The following is a 15,341-nucleotide window of genomic DNA, read 5'->3' on the forward strand; positions in this document are numbered from 1 at the left end:
AGGCCGGTCCGGCTGCCTATGTTTTCACTTCGTCACACCCTTGACACGCACAGAAGTCTGTACGCCCCACCATCCGTGTCACAGGGCTCCTAGCGCTCACGCCCCAGGACTGCCTGCTGTTCCCTCGAGTGGGCACCTTGATGCACTAGACTGCTGGACACTTCAGCTGCTTCCAATTTTTTTTGTCATTAAAAATAATATTTCAGTGAATATCGTTGGGCTAACACTCCTATATTTTGGATAATTTCACAGAAGAGTGTCCGAGGTGGCGTTAGTGGGTCAAAGACAGCAAGTACCTGCATGGCGCTTTATTCAAGCTGCCAGATCGCTTTCTGGGGCTGCCTGGTTGCCAGCAACCCCGGCAATGGGTGCCTTTGTGAACTGGGGACTCGGAGTCTCAAGGGCTTATCTGCTAAGCAGTGGGGCCCCCCCAACCCCCTGCCAGGTCAGGGTCCACCCCTCCCGTCGGGCCCCATCCAACACCACTCAGTGCCCTTCGACTCTAACCATGCACCTGGATCAAAAGGTGAGCGAGACAGTGGCAGGTTTGGGGTTCACGGTGCAGTGGGGAGAGGCATCTGGGAGTCTGTGTGCAACTAGTTCCCAGTTATACCTCCAGCCCTCCCCCCACAGAAGCTCATCTACAACCAGCAGCTCCACCTGGACGTCTGCTGGACACCCGCCTCCTGTGGCCCAGCTGGTGCTGGACTTAGGCCCTCGTGTTGCCTCTGTCCTCGTGCTCAGCTTGGTGCCACTGGCCACTCAGGCCAGGAACCAGGTAGCAGCTTTTGTACTCATCACTCCCACCGTTGCTCCCTCCCCCCTGAGCAAGGTTGGACAGCTCTCCCGGCTGCTATGTCCCCAGGCCGAGCTGCCAACCCCACACAGGACGCCTCAGCACCGTCCTCACTGGTCTCCTGCTTCTCGACCGCTTGAGTCACGGTGCACGTTTTGAATCAAGGTATGCCATGATGGGAACCTCCAACACTTTCCCACTAAGAAGCTGACTCTCACGTCTCACCAGGCCTCTCGGGACCTAAAGATCTAGCCCCTGGTGGCCCTCCCCACCTTGTCTCGTTCCCTGTCCCGTGTCCAGGACGCCCAGCCACACAGGCCTTCTTCCTGCTCTGAGTGTGATGTGCTGTTTCCAGCCTCCCAGCCCTCACTTGTGCGGGTGCCTCCCCCAGATCCCACACGCCCGTTTCTGCCTCACCTTCACATCTCGGCTGAACACCTGAGTAAATGCCCTCTTTCCTCAGATCCCATCGACACCCAGTCCTTCCTTCATGTGTAATCCACACATTTCTTATTTCCTTGCTTTTCTCCCTCATGGAGCATAAAAGTGCCATGAAGTCAGGCCCTTGTTGCTCATTACTGAACAATGAACCAGCACAAAGCCCGGCATTTAAGTTGCTTCATAAATGGATGGATGGATGGATGGATGGTGGGTGGTGCGTGGGTGGATGGGAGGATGGACCACACAGTGCACTTAGTTCCCCCCTCCCTGAGCTGCCTTCATCCCGCGACAGTTTCTCTGACTTTGTTTTCCACAGCAGTGACATCTCTGGCTAGTTATTAGGTTGGTGCAAAGTAATTGCGGTTCAAAAGGTTAAAAAATTGCAAAAAACCGCAACTACTTTTGCACCAATCTACTATTTTGCAGAACAGCCTCCATTTGGCTTTGTGGGGCTTCCGCATTAGCAGGTACTTCTGTGCGGGAATATCACAGAAATGATGCTGTGTCTTCCCAGGGCCCCGGGTCAGGAGAGCCTGGGACAGCTATCCCATCACAGGTATTGTTGACCACTTGCTGACACCTGTTGGGTTTCTCCAGTTTGAAGGTACTATTTTTCTCTTTTTAATCAGTTAAGTACATTCAGCTTTCAAAAGGAAGCACATTCTGTCACCTGCTACAGCGTGGATGGACCCTGAGGACACTGTGCTGATGAAACCAGCCAGTCACAAAGGACACACTGTGTGATCCCACTGACACGAGGACCTAGAGATGGTGGGTGCCTGGGGGCTGGGGAGAGGTGGGGAGTGAGTACTGAATGGGGACAGAGTGTCAGTTTGTAAAGATGGAAAGTTCTGGAGATGACAGTGGGGAAGTCAGTGTAGGTGGACTTAATGCCCCTGAACTGGACGCTTGGAAATGTTAAGACGGTAAATGTTACATTATGTATGTTTTATCTCCAAAAGGTGAAAAAAATAAAACATAAAATAAAAAAATGTAAGGGTCTGGAGGGGGCACCTAACGCCACTGGGTTCCTGTGTGTGTCACACTGTCGCCCCCTAATGCCGGCATCCATCATGGTTCTTCCTCAAGCTGGGTTTCGAAGACATCTAGAGGCAAACCAGCTTCCTTCTCACATTCAGAGAGGCAAGCTGCTTAATAACCCCAGGGCGTGATGGGTCCTGGTGACACAGGAACCAGGACAGAAATGGTGGCCGGCAGCCGTTTCCTGCGGGCTCCTGGTGATAGTGCTCTATACCAAGCTTTCTTTCGTCCCCTCAGCAGATGCACAGCCGGGCTCCAAGCTCGCTCTGCCTTCTGGCCCACAGAGTAGGTTCAGAGGAGGCCAGGTCCCTGTTCCTGGTAGGGAGGCTGCTCTGGCCTTGGCCTGGGGCCTGGCCATGGGCCCACTTTCCCAAATGAGCTATAAATATCTTGCTGGGAGGAAGAGGAAGGAGGAGCTGTAGAAGGGACCTCTGGCCCCCGCAGGTTGCTGTCACCCCAGGTCCCTGCTGCACCCCAGAACACAGCCACCTCAGGGGGCAGCCTGAGACGTCAGGGCACCGGCCAGGCCTCGCACCCCATTACAGTTTATGGTCCCGACAGCCTGTTCAATCCTCGCTCGGCATGCCCGTGGGGCTGGCTGGCCCGGCTTTGATTCTCTCCCACCCATCCAAGCGTTTTAGGAAGGTTCTTACAACCCTCTCCAGTGTTGTCCAGCCCTTCCTGCCATGTTCTCTTTTTAGGGACAGAGAGACAGACGGGCTGGTGGCCCTTCCCCTTCCCAAGGCGGCAGCTGTCTTTTCCACCCCGTGTCTGGACTTCTGCCTGGTTTCTCCAGAGCTTCATCTCATCTCTCCCAGGCCTTTGAACCAAAGCTGGCAGCCATGCATCATGGCCAGATAAATGCTGTCCTACGTGGGAAGCCAGAGGCCCAGGTGATGAAAGGGTCTGAGTCCCTGGCCCCCTTCCCACAGGCCACCACAGTCCCTGGGGGCCGAGCGTGAAACTCCATCTGTGACAAGCGTGACAACCACAACACACCTTGTATTCTCATCTTTGCCCGGCCCGGCCCTCAAAGCCTGGCTCATTCACCTTCCCCCCACAGCCGTGAGGGAGGGGGAAACACCCGCTTTCCAGGAGAAGAAACTGAGGTCCAGAGGGGCAAAGCCACTTGCTCAGTGAGTTGGCAGAACCCAAAAAGCCTGGCTAAGATCCTGCTGTCCTCCCTCCAGCTGCTCCAGCCGTTCTGTGGGAGTGTCCCCAGGGGAGTGAACCTTGGAAGCTCGGGGGGTGCCCAGAGACGGAGCCCATCATGCAGAGCCCAAGATCCCCCAGCGCCCTCCGCAGGTGGGGCCTCACCCCTGCAGCTGGGCCCCATGTGCTGGGACTGCCGGCTGCTCTAAATGTTAGTTATGGGTGGCCTGTGTGCTGGCAGCCCCAGGTAGCAGGGTCACCCTGTTTGTTCTGTTCATGAGAACTTCCCATGGCTGGCCTTCTCACCTGCCTCTGTCACCGCCCCGAGCCCCTGAACCTGACCCCACCACACCACCCCCCAAGCTGGCCAGAAACCTTATCCACCTAGCTGGAGGCTGCTGCCTGGCCCTGGGGGATGGGCTTGGGGTGGGGAGGGGATGGACACCAGCCTGTGCCTCTGCTGCCACCAGCTTCCTGTGTGACCTTGGCTGGCCCCAGCCTCTCTCTGGGCCACAGTTCTCCAATCTGAAAAATGAGGATGTGGCCCGATGCTGGCAGTTCAGACAAGCAGCTGTGGCTGTCTGGGTTCTAGTCGCAGAGGGGCCACTCACCCGTTGTCTGAGGCACAGCACTCCCACCCCTGGGCCTCCATTATCTGGTCTATAAAATGGACTAAGGCGTCCTTTCCTGGGCCTCCAGGTCGCAGTGACTGCAGCAAGGCAGTAAAAGCTTACAAACTCGGGGGGCCCTGGGCCTGGCAAGGAGTTTTTGCCTTACGGGGGGCCTATGACCTGGATTTCCCACCAGGCTCCAGGCCCCATCTCCATGTGTCACCTGACCCGTGCAGTGCCCCCCGCAGCCCCTCCCTGCCCGTCTGGGGCTTCTCTGTTCTGAGGCCTCCCGCCCACCTGCTGGGCTCAGATGAAACCCACCATGTGTTTTTTCTGAAGGGGGGGCGCTAATCTGCTGGAACAGGGGCCTCTCAAGCAGCGGGGGTAGGGGTGAAGGCTGCCAGTTCTCAGAGCAGCCAGAGGTCAGGGTTCAGGAAGGTGAGGACAGGGAGGGTGGTGGGGCCCCTTGACTCCTGCCGAGCACTGTGCATGGGGCCACCGAGCACCCCACCCCCTGGGTGCTCCAGGCCGGGCTCTGGCTGCTTCCTCCCCTCCATCCAGGCTTGCACTCTTCTTGGATGGGCCACTCAGCACCCGTCCAGCAATGTGTCCCCATCACCCTCTGAAGGAGACAACTAAGAGACGCCTCACCAGGGGGACATTTGGGCCCCGCCCACTCCCTGTGGTCTCCATGCACCCCCACAGATCCCAGGGGAGGCCCCGCCCAGCCCTGAGAGGCTTAGCCCGAGGCTATAGGATCCCTGTCTCATCTTGGTGGCATGAGGGTCTCTGAAAAGCTGCACAGAAGGGTGAGTTCAGCAGCCTCTTCCATCTTGTTGAGGCCAGAGCTAGGAAGCAGACGGGTGATGGAGCCCCATGCTGTTGGAGCACGGTCCCCACAGCCCACACCCCCCCAGGGCCCGGCTGGGGCCAGGCCAGGGAGCAGACCGCACACGTGTGGGTGGAGGGCTGGCTGAGCCCCTCAGAGAAGCCTAGCCTTCTGCCTCGCTGTGACCTGGCCCATGCCCAGCCCTCCTACTGCTTCATCTGTGGAATGGAGCTGCAGAGCTCCCCAGGTGCTCTGTGGACTGCAGAGTGCTGTTGGCATGTTTGTGGAAAGAGCTCTTGATGAGAAGGCATGGTGCCCACCTATTGTGCAGCCACAGGACCCCATGGGATTTCTAGCCATGGGGAGCGCAGCCCCTCTGCTGCCCAGGGCATCTCGTACGCCTCTCCTCCACCCCTGGGTTTGGGCCAAACAATGGCCGGGGCTCTTTGGGGAGCTCCCCAGGCTGGGCCCCAGGGTTCCCTTTTCATGCTCTCACTGACCTGCCTGGTGACACAGCTAGACCCATCCCCCTGCCACCCTGGGGCCCAGAGCAGATGGGGAGGCAGGCTCCTCAAAGCTGGAGCGTTTCTTCCCCTGTGTTACCTGCCATGACATGGGGAAGCTCAACAGCCTGTGAGAGCCAGGGGAGGGGGCTCCTGCCTGGTCAAGGGCGGAAGGACCCGAGAAGCCTAGGAAGGGGCCCAGGCGGTGAGCTCAGGAGGAGTGGGAGAGAGGCTCCCTGCAGAGTCCTCAGCAGGGCAAAGGCCACCATCGCATCCTAGGTGCCACAGGGAGAGGGACTCAGCGGTGTCCCCACAGGCTGAGCCTCGGCCAGAGATGTCTCACAGGTGTGTGCTGGGTGGCCCAGCGATTCCGGACTCAGGAGCCATGTGCCCTCTGCCGCCAACATCTGGGTGTGTCCAGCGTGTGTCTGGGGGATGCTCCTGCTGGCCCTCGGGGCCTGGCTTGGAGCAGGGCCCCAGAATGGCACAGCAGCACAGGCTCACCACACAGGACTGGGCCAGGAGTGCCCACCGGCTACCACAGCTGTGTGACTCCATCTCTCCATCTGGACAAGGTGGGGGGAGAGTCACCCAACCCAAGCTTGTGCTGGTCATTAGGACTCTGCAGGGATAAGCAGGGGTGCTGGCACCAGACGCCCTGTACCTTGGCCCGGCCCACAGCAAGCAGACCTGCTGGGAGCCATGTGCTCACCCCAGACCTTACCTTTGCCCCAAGGGCCACCCCACTCCTGCTCTTCTGCCATTGGCCCTGCTCTCCTTCCAGAACTCGGCATGGCCCATGGGTCTCAGCCCAGAACGCCACTCGAGGCTGTCGTGGCAGCCTGAGCCTCAGTGTCCCTTTGTGAAACGGGGCAAGAACAGTACATGCCCCCCAGGCTATGGGAGGGCTCAGTGGGCCCTCCCGCTCAAAGCCCTCATCTGCGGCTCAGTAGCGGCTCCCAGCCCATGGCAGGAGTCCCCTCTGGGCACCCTTTTCCAGGGTCTGCTGCTGCCCACCAGACACATGGCACCTTTGGCTGGATTTACGGGTCCCAACCTCACCTGTCCCTGCAGCCTCCAATGGGACAGCTGCTGGCAGCACCTCCAAACAGCGGGGGAGGCTGGCCATGGGGATTGCCGAGGGGGTGGGGGGCCCTCTCAGGCAGCCCAGGCCCTGACACTATTGCACACACACCACCTACTAGGTGTGTTTTCACACCCTGTCACCACTGGGACGTTTTGCATCAGCTTCCAGGGAGGATGACAATCTCACTATATGGAGAATGGGCTGGTGACGGCTAATTGATTTTACAGCGGCACCGAAGGACAGACAATGAAAGTGCCATCAATTTAATCCACTATTTAATGGTTCCAATTTAGCCTCTGTAAATGCTCACTAAACTAATTTCTCTGGGTTCAGCAATCTGAAAAGCTATCATATCTCTAATCTCCTTCAATATATTCATCTGGAAAAGGGAATTTAGCCAATTGTGATGTGCGGAGATGGTCTGTTAGCACAGTGTAAATGTTTATAACACGGCAATCGAGTTCGTTTATAAGGATATGAAAAGTTTTATTGGGGAGGGCACTGGAGTGGAACCGGCGGATAATAGGCAGTTACCCAGCAGGCCCCGGGCGCCCGGGAGCGGGCAGGCATGCAGAAAAACACTCGGATTTGCTCTAATCCCAAATTGTGAGCTCAAGTTCGGCCCAGCGCACAATGCGCCTGGAACTTGGCGGCACAAAGGAGTGGATGCCACCCCCCAGACCCCACCTCCCGCCAGCACTGTGCCCCCACCCACACGAAGGCGGCTGGTGAGTGGGGCAGCGGGACCAGTCGGGGGCTTGGGTCCCCACCGGGTTCTCCCCTTCCAACCTCCAGGGCCCAGGGCATACAGAGATCTGGCCTTTCTGCTCCAGCCATGGCGGCTGGGCCTGTGTGGCAGTGGGTCTGTCCCCAGCAGGGTAGTCGGATGGGATTTATTAGAAAAAGAGAGGTGACCAGCTGTTCTCCATCTTTTCTGAGGCCTGGAGCAGAGGAAGCAGGCTTAAATTACGGAGCGGACTTAGGTTCCACACAAAGGGTTTCCTCCCTGGGAGGGGCTGGGAGGCCTGACACACACCCCCATCCCAGTGACCTTTCCCAGGGTGGGTGCCCGGCACAGGGGCACAGGCGGCTGGGGACAGTGAACCGGAGCCCTCCTCCAGGCGGGGACCCAGGCTCGGGTGCTGAGTGGCCCAGGCCTGAGCCTGCTTGCGCGTGTTTATTTTTGTTTCCCGGGGTGGTTGAAGACCCATTATTCAGCGCTAACGAGCAGCTAACCCACCCATTAAGTGTGGTTTTGGGGCATTGTTGTTCTTCTCACATCCATCCTGTTTTTAGAGAAAATACCCCACAGCAGCAGCACATAAATTAGGGTACCGGGTTCTGGGAAGTGCCACAGGCCTCCTGCAAATTTGAGAGTAACCAGGCGACTTGTGGAAAGGCAGAGAGAGCGGCCCTGGGAGAGACAGCGGGAGGCAGGGCGCTGGGAGGGGCAGCAGCCCAGAGACCACCCCCGCCCCAGGCCTGGGGACCCAGGTGGCCCATCTTGGGCCCAGCCCTTCCGCAGGGCCTGGATGATGAGGACAGAAATCGATTGGCCACACGGCCGTGACAGATTCTCCTGTCCCACCTCCAAGACGGGGGACCCCGGAGGGCAGGGCCCACATCTGGTCCTGGGGTCTCAGGTCCCAGCAGGGCCTGGTGTGCAGCGGGCACTCACACAATTTGGTAAATGGGAAGATGGATGCCTACCTGCTTGCACTTGGTTGGGGGCAGGAGTGGAGAGCAGGGGGCACGGTCAGAGGCTGGCAAGCAGTCCAGTTCTGGGCCCTCCAGTGCCCCTGTGCCAGGTGCAGGGTGCCAGGGAAAGGTGACCTCTCACCAGCGCACTTGGGTGGGACCCCTCACAGCTCAGGCAGGCTGGGTCCCGGCTGCCCAGAGCTGCCCATACAACCACATTGACACCTGGAAGCTGGCTGTGACTCTGGCCCCTGGCGCTGCTGCTCTGGGGTCAACTGCTTTCCCCAGAGCTGCAAAGGCAGAGACCCAGACGCCAGTCAGAACTCGCCCGGGATGACTGGTGCGGCTCCCTCCCGCTCTCCCGCTCTTGCTGTGCCAGCATGTTTCCAGGGTCAACAAAACCACTTCCCTATTCCACTGCCTGCGGCAGGAGGCCCAGTGGGGAGCTGGTTCTCACTACAGTGGCAACGACTGCCGACTGCCTGGCGAGGCTCTCTTCCTGGGAGGGGCTGGACTGGGAGGACACAGGTGCCCTGCGTCACCCTCTGCCTGGGGCTGGTGTCTGGTGGGGAGTTCTCCAGGCCTGCACTGCACCTGGCCATGTTGGGGCAGGGGCCCCAGGGCCAAGGCCAGGTAGGGCCAGGAACCCATCAGCACCTAGGGCCACTCAGCGTCTGCCTTCCTGTTAGCAGGTGGCTCCTCCCTCCGTTTGGCCAAATCAGAGCTTGACCGACATCCAGTCTGGGAAGAGCTGGGGACTGGGCCGCAGTGAGCATCCACTGCCCTCAGGCCTCTGGCCTGGGGGTGGCCAGCGAGCTCGGCCCCTGGACAGTGACACGGTGTGGGCCAGCGGGTGGGTCTGTGACGGCAGGAACATGCTTCCCACTGTAAACTCTGTTTAACATTCCACAGAGCTTCACTGCACTTGTGTTTGTGTCTGAAAAAGTCTGTGTTTAACGTCAAGGGCTGGTAAACTTCCCTGCTTATGTTGTCACGCGACTCCTTATTTGAGTATTTCGATTTAATTTCACAGTTCATATACCTTAAGGTTTTGGCTTTCCCCCTCCCCTCGCCACTCACTCAGAGATGCCAGCCCATCGTGCCCATCCTAGGATGGCTCTGTGGCAAGGGCAGGACCACGCCACCCCAGGATCGGGGCCCGATGGCCTGGGGCAGAGCACGGGATGTCTAGGCGTCCAGGGTGGCACCCTGTTGGGGACAGGAACACGTGAAGAGCAGGGAGGGAGCCAGGAAGTGGGTTCAGAGCCAGCCATCACCCTGTGACTCAGTTTCCGCAGCTGTGGAAGGAGGGGAGGGGCTGTGGGACCTGTTTTCTGCAGTGCCTGCCGGCCCCTTATCTCGTGGTCCACGCCGTGCTGCTGGGGTGGATGGGGACGAGGGAAGAGCAGGAGGCCAGAGAGAGGCCAGGGGCCAGATCCCCTGCCTGCCCTGCCCACCTGCCACTCTTCTGCCCCGGGGGCATCCAGACCACTGTGGCAGGGTGGCTGTGGGCAGGCTCACTCCCTCCGGGCCTGCAGCTCTATCCACCAGGAGCCCATCGGCTCATGGTCAGGCCAGGCTGGCACGGCTCTGCTGAGGCCCACACTTCACCCCCGCCATTCTGGCTCGGGCAGAAACTCTTTTTGGAAGCAGGCGAGACCCTGCGAGGTGGAGGAGCCAGGGGTGCTGCACAGCACCCTAGGGCATCGCTGGGCCAGCCTGGCCCCAGCCACCCCCTGTTGGTCAAATGGACCAGATGGGAAAGGCGCCAGGGCACATGTCATCAGTCAGCACCATGGGAACACCATCTCCATTCTGTGCCTGAAAGTGAAAATCTTCCCAGGGCCTCCGGGCATCTGAAGGCCTCAGGGAAGGGAAGGCGAGGACATGCCTACAACACCTATCTGAGCCGCCCTGACACAGGGCACCCATGGCAGACGCCCCCTGGGACAGGGACTGGAGCCATCAAACAGCCTTCTCCTTCCCGGGGGTACTGAAGCGGGGGGTGTCTAGCTCCACAGTCTTTCCAGAAGTGGAGGAGGCAGGTGGGGGCCCTGGTGTCCCCAGGACTCACACCTGAGGCTCCGAGAGGTCCATTTACTTGCCCAGGATCGCGCCACCGCTCACCCTTCTCCACGAGGCTGCCCATCCCGTTGGGGACCTGTCTGTCCTCAGTGGCCCTGTGCTCCTCATGCTATGGTTCTTCCCCAAGGACCAGCAGTGAGAAGCCCAAGACCTGCCCCAGGTCTGGCCACCCCAGGCCCCGTGCACCCCTGGGGGGGGGTGTTCTCCCCAGCACAGGGGACAGTGCTGGAGAGCAGGCCTCTCTATGGTTAGGCAGCACCCTGGAGCATTCTCTGAACAGGACGGGGAAGGAGGGAGGCTGGGGGCCTGGTGAGCGCAGCTCCCGTGAAGCCTGCCCTCCAGCCCCAGATGGCGAGTAAGAGGCAGCCTGAGCCGACGGCCTGTGCCACACGCATGCCGGCTGAGCACGTCCTCTTTCACAGACAGGACCACCGGCCTCCTCTGGCAAGCGCGCCACCAAATGGCAAAAGGAATGAAGTTTGCCGCCTCTGGACTTCATCCCCATCTCTGCGATGGCTTCCCTGGGAGCCGCCCTGAACCAAACCTCCCAGGGACCCCCTTTCACACCCCCCTTTCACACTTCCGCCTCCTACCAGCAGGAATGCCCAGTGTCCCTCCTGTCATGCACTGGTGCCAGCCCTGGTGGCCCCGCATGGAGCCCATGGGGGCATCTAGCAAGTGAAAAGGGAATGGAGAGTGTGGATACACACCCCAAGAGGCTCTCACCTTCACCAAACTCCCGTCATGCCATTCCCCGCAGGATCTGAAACACGCAGGAAGGATGGGACACGACACTCAATTGCCTGAATCTGGAGAGAAGCTGGAGGTAAGGTCAGCATTTGTAAGTGCATGCGTGCTGTGAGTGAACAACAGGCTGTGGTTGACTCTAGCTTCCTAGGGGCCAAGGCAAAAAGGGGAAACACACTCCACTGCAGTGTATCCACGGCAGCACCGGTGAGAAAGAAGCCAGGCACTCAGGAGGAACGCAGCTTTTTTGTTCAGGAGGCCTGAGAGGCTTTCAGCTATCGCTCCAGGAAACAGATTTCTGGAGCTGCTTTAGGCAGTCTCTGAAGGCTGCACAGTGCCATGGAGGGGACACTGGCCGGGGCATCTGGGTCACGTAATCCCAGTGGGAATTGGTTTGCTTGGTGGTCTGTCTCAGTTTTCCCATCTGGAGACAGGCGATGCTTCGTGCCATGTGTGAGCAGCTGGGGAGGCCCTGGCAAGGGGCCGTGGCATGAGGCTGGCTGCGTGGCCATGAACCAGGGGGCTGTGGCTCGCCTGCCCAAACGCGTGCTCACCGTGCGTGTAATTTAGCATCATTGTTTCATCAGTCACAAAATCCAAATGGAAAAACAGACATAAATACGCTCGCCCAGGGAGCTGTGGAGCGAATGTGGGCTCTGAGACGTAAGTGTGGGTGCCTCAGCGAAGGAGCTGCAGGGTCCCTGGGGGGTCAGAGGCTGAGCCTGGGCTGGGCGGTCCCAGCCAGTTCTGAGCAGCAGGAGGGCCCTACGGGGATCCTGCTCTGTCTCTTCACAGATTCGCTCCTTCCCCAGGAGGCCCAGAAAAATCCATGGCCTGAAAAACCAATTTGGGTTTCAAGGCCAGCCTGAGCCAGCTGCCCCTACCAGCCTGGGGTGGGGTGGGGGAAGCCCCTGGGGTGGGGGGCTGGGCTCCACGCGGCATGGTGGGAGCCCCACTCAGCAAAAGGGCTCAGGATGTTTGGAGGCAAAGCCCCAGAGGAGGAGGCCCAGGCTCTGGCTTTGAGACCCTGGGCAAACCCACCCCTGCCTCAGTTTCCCCTTCTGTACAACATATATTTCTGTAAAAGTAGTCATTGTCCCGAGTGTCTGGCTGGGGTGATAAGAATGGGCGCCTCCAGCTGCGCAAATTGTAAGGTGGGGGAAGGGGGCCTGTGAGTCCAGCCCGCAGTAATGGGATGGCCCGAAAGATGCTGTTCCTGGACGGTGCTGTGTGTCTGCGGCTGTTGTGTGACACCCACACCCCGCCAGACTTGTTTTCAAACGGCACTTCCTCAGCCAGCGTAAACGCAATCCCACGCGTGCCAGCCTCTCTTCTCTTTCCCTGCCAACCTCAAGGGTGGCACTGCGGCTTCCAAAATCTCATTACCATCACCATTTCCCGTCCCCGGCAGCTCCCTCCTCTGCTGCCCCCTCTCCTTTTGGAGGATAAATTTCTGTAGCAGCCAATTACAGCCATTTGATGTGCATAATGATGAAACCGTGGAAATTGGAATTGACACCTCGGAGGATCGCGGAGGGAGACCACCAGGTACATGAATCGAGCATTTTCTGAGTTTTCTCCCATTGCCAACCAACGCGGGGCTGGGCTCGGCTGGCGGGGGGTGGGGGGGCATGGCCGGTGGGGGACGTGGGCAGCCCGGCGCCTGCTCTAAGCACCGATCAATTACAGCGCAGACAAGCCAGTGTCACATGTGATTCACAATGTCAATTTCATGCTCGTGGTAACCATTTAAGAAAGCGCCGGGCCGGTTTTACATTTGATAAGAAATCAGCAGCGTTTGTGTTTGTAAAAAGACCGATCACAGAGTGTGACAGGTCCCCGAGATTGCCAGCCAGCGTCGAAGGCCCGTCTGGAGTCTGTCAGAGACCCGCAAGTATTTATTTCAAATGGGTTCCCCCCCGCCACCCCCCTCAAGCCAGGACGTGAAAATAAACTGTCAGTCTCTATTTACAGCTGTACAAGCTGGAAATACAGAGGATTTTAGGTTAAATTGTCAGTTAACAGAATTCAAAATAGAAAAAAGAAATGGGCCTCGCTGCTTTTATTGCCCATTTTGATAGGGAAAGTCATCTGCTCTGGGACGGTGGAAGGAGCCAACAGAGGTGGGGGCCGGGCAGAGGGCTCCCAGCGTCAGGCGGAATCGGGCAATATTAGGGCTAATTAGATGGAGACGGGAGCTGGGGAGCTGCCCTGGCCCTCGCCTTGCTTCTTGCCAACGTGCAGATTTAGTGTCTTCAGGAGCGTGGGCACGGCTAATCCAGCCCAGATGACATCCTTGGGCGCTCGGCTCCTGCTAAAGAGCTGGGAGCTGCCCGGACTTGGTCTGGACAGGGGCCCGTCGGCTCTGCCCTGACACAGGGACACAGAGGCTGAGGGAGGGCCTTGGGGCCGTGCCCACGGACCCATTTCCTCCCCTCCTGGTCCAGGATGGGGTCCGTGGAGCCGGTGCACGACGGCCCTACTTAACTACCAGAGCTGTGCCTGGCTGGATGTGGGTGTGAGGTGCGGGTGCAGCCCTGGCACGAGGACAAGGAGGCAGGTTTCCCATGGCATCTCCAGGGCAACCAGCGGACAAGCAGGCTCACTTCTCTGGTTTCCAGGAGCTAAGGCTCCTTGGCACGAGCCTGGTAGGCAGGGGGGCTGCAGGCCCCAGGGAGCTCGCTGCTCCAGGCCTTGGCGGGAAGTGGCTGCACGGGGAGGAACCGCACTGAGGAGGCTCGGCTCCATGTTAGGGGCCCAGAATGTGACTTTGGAAGCCTTGGTTTTCTTATCTGTAAAATGGGGCGAGACAGGTGCTAAGAAGTGGGGCCTCCTACGTGCTGTGTGACCATGAGCCCTTCCCTGCCCTACCCACCTGCCTAAGAGGAGTGAGGCTTGGGCTGTGGATGGCAGGGGCTTGATCTCATCTTTCTGTCAGCGGAGGGCCCCTCCCCAGCCCCTGCTGGGCACCAGTCGGCTGCATCCAGTACCAAGCCTCTCTCTCAGGGGCCTCGGCGGGGAGCACAAAGAACTCAGTTCAGCCACCATCTAAGTGGCTCGAGGAACCCAGGAGTGACACAGAATCAGGGCCCCTGGCCTATGACTCCCCCCCCCCCCCCGTGGAGCCCATGCTCTGAAGACCCCTGAGGCTCTTGGCCCACCACTTCTTGACAGGTTGGGTTTCAGCCCGTTTAATGCCCAGACCTTGCCCAGCCACGGGGGCTGGCGCTGCAGTGGGAGCCTGCCCACTAGGTAGGAGGCACCGTGCGCACAGACCCCACCCACCTGGTTCCTCTGGGGCCCCAGATGTCCAAGCAGCCGAATCTCCATGGGTTGGGCGAGTCCACCAGTTGCCCAGGCGTCATGAAGGCCACGCCTCAAGCAGGGGCGGAACCAGGAGGTGGGGGCATCTGCAGAGAGGCCAGTCACAGCAGATGGGAAGCAGAGCCTGAGCGCGATGTCCCGGCCATGTGGCACCCTTGAGGCCGGCCGGGCAGGCAGCCCATGGTACTCTGCCACTGGCACGGGAGGGGATGGGCAAGCCTCTGTCTGGACAGACCCACTGCTCCTGGGAGCCCCTCCCCTCAGTGAACTTGCACTTGTACAGCCCTCTGGTTTGCAAACAGGCCGATGTGGTTTCTCACAAGGTCTCCAGTGCGCCTGGATGCCCACCAGACAGAGGAAGACCCAGGCTTGAGGAGGTCGGGCACCCAAGGGTCACGGGCACGCAGACCTCCTGACACGTGAACTCCTGCTCTGGGGGCCACCCCTGTCCCCTACCCTGGCCTGGAGAAGCCAGAGGGAAGCAGTTCAGCAGAGGTCATAGGACCCCAGCCGCTCTCACTCGAGGGTGGGGAGACTGAAGGTGGGCAGGCCTGGCCGTCCTGTCCCATCAGCTCTGCTTGCAGCAAACTCCTCAGAGCCGAATCCCGCCCGCCCGCCCGCCCTCCGCAGGGCAGCCACAGGCCCTGCCAGCCTACAGCATCCCTCCCTCTGTCATGCCCCCACCTCCTGGCACCTGCCCCTCCCCTGACACTGTCCAGGGCTCCACCTCAACCCTTCCCCCACCCGCCCCCTCTCCAGGTGGCTTTAAACACCGCAGATGCCACCCACCCTCCCTCAGCCCCAGTGTCTGCTGAGCCCATCTAAGCCTGTCTTGTCCCCGCCCACACGTGGCCTGCTGAGAGTGAAACGTGGCCCAGGAAACTGAACTTTCTGTTGTATTTAACTTTATTTTAAATTGAATATGAGAACTAAAGCGATGTACAATGTCTCTCCTTCCTTTAATTACGGGGCTGAGCATGGGAGTGGGCGGGATTGTGGGGAAACGCTCCGGCTTTCCAGACCTCGG

General features: G+C 59.4%; 1 long non-coding RNA gene across 1 annotated transcript; it reads left to right on the plus strand.

Annotated features, from left to right (window-relative positions):
• The first annotated feature begins 12,259 nt into the window (after positions 1–12,259).
• Positions 12,260–14,960, plus strand: LOC141567138 (uncharacterized). Its single transcript, XR_012489533.2, has 2 exons — positions 12,260–12,538; positions 14,638–14,960. It is a non-coding gene; the product is annotated as an uncharacterized LOC141567138 (long non-coding RNA).
• Positions 14,961–15,341: the final 381 nt, after the last annotated feature.

Source organism: Rhinolophus sinicus, chromosome 5, assembly GCF_057876585.1.
Source record: "Rhinolophus sinicus isolate RSI-liver-muscle chromosome 5, RSI-T2T, whole genome shotgun sequence".
NCBI classification, from domain to species: domain Eukaryota; kingdom Metazoa; phylum Chordata; class Mammalia; order Chiroptera; family Rhinolophidae; genus Rhinolophus; species Rhinolophus sinicus.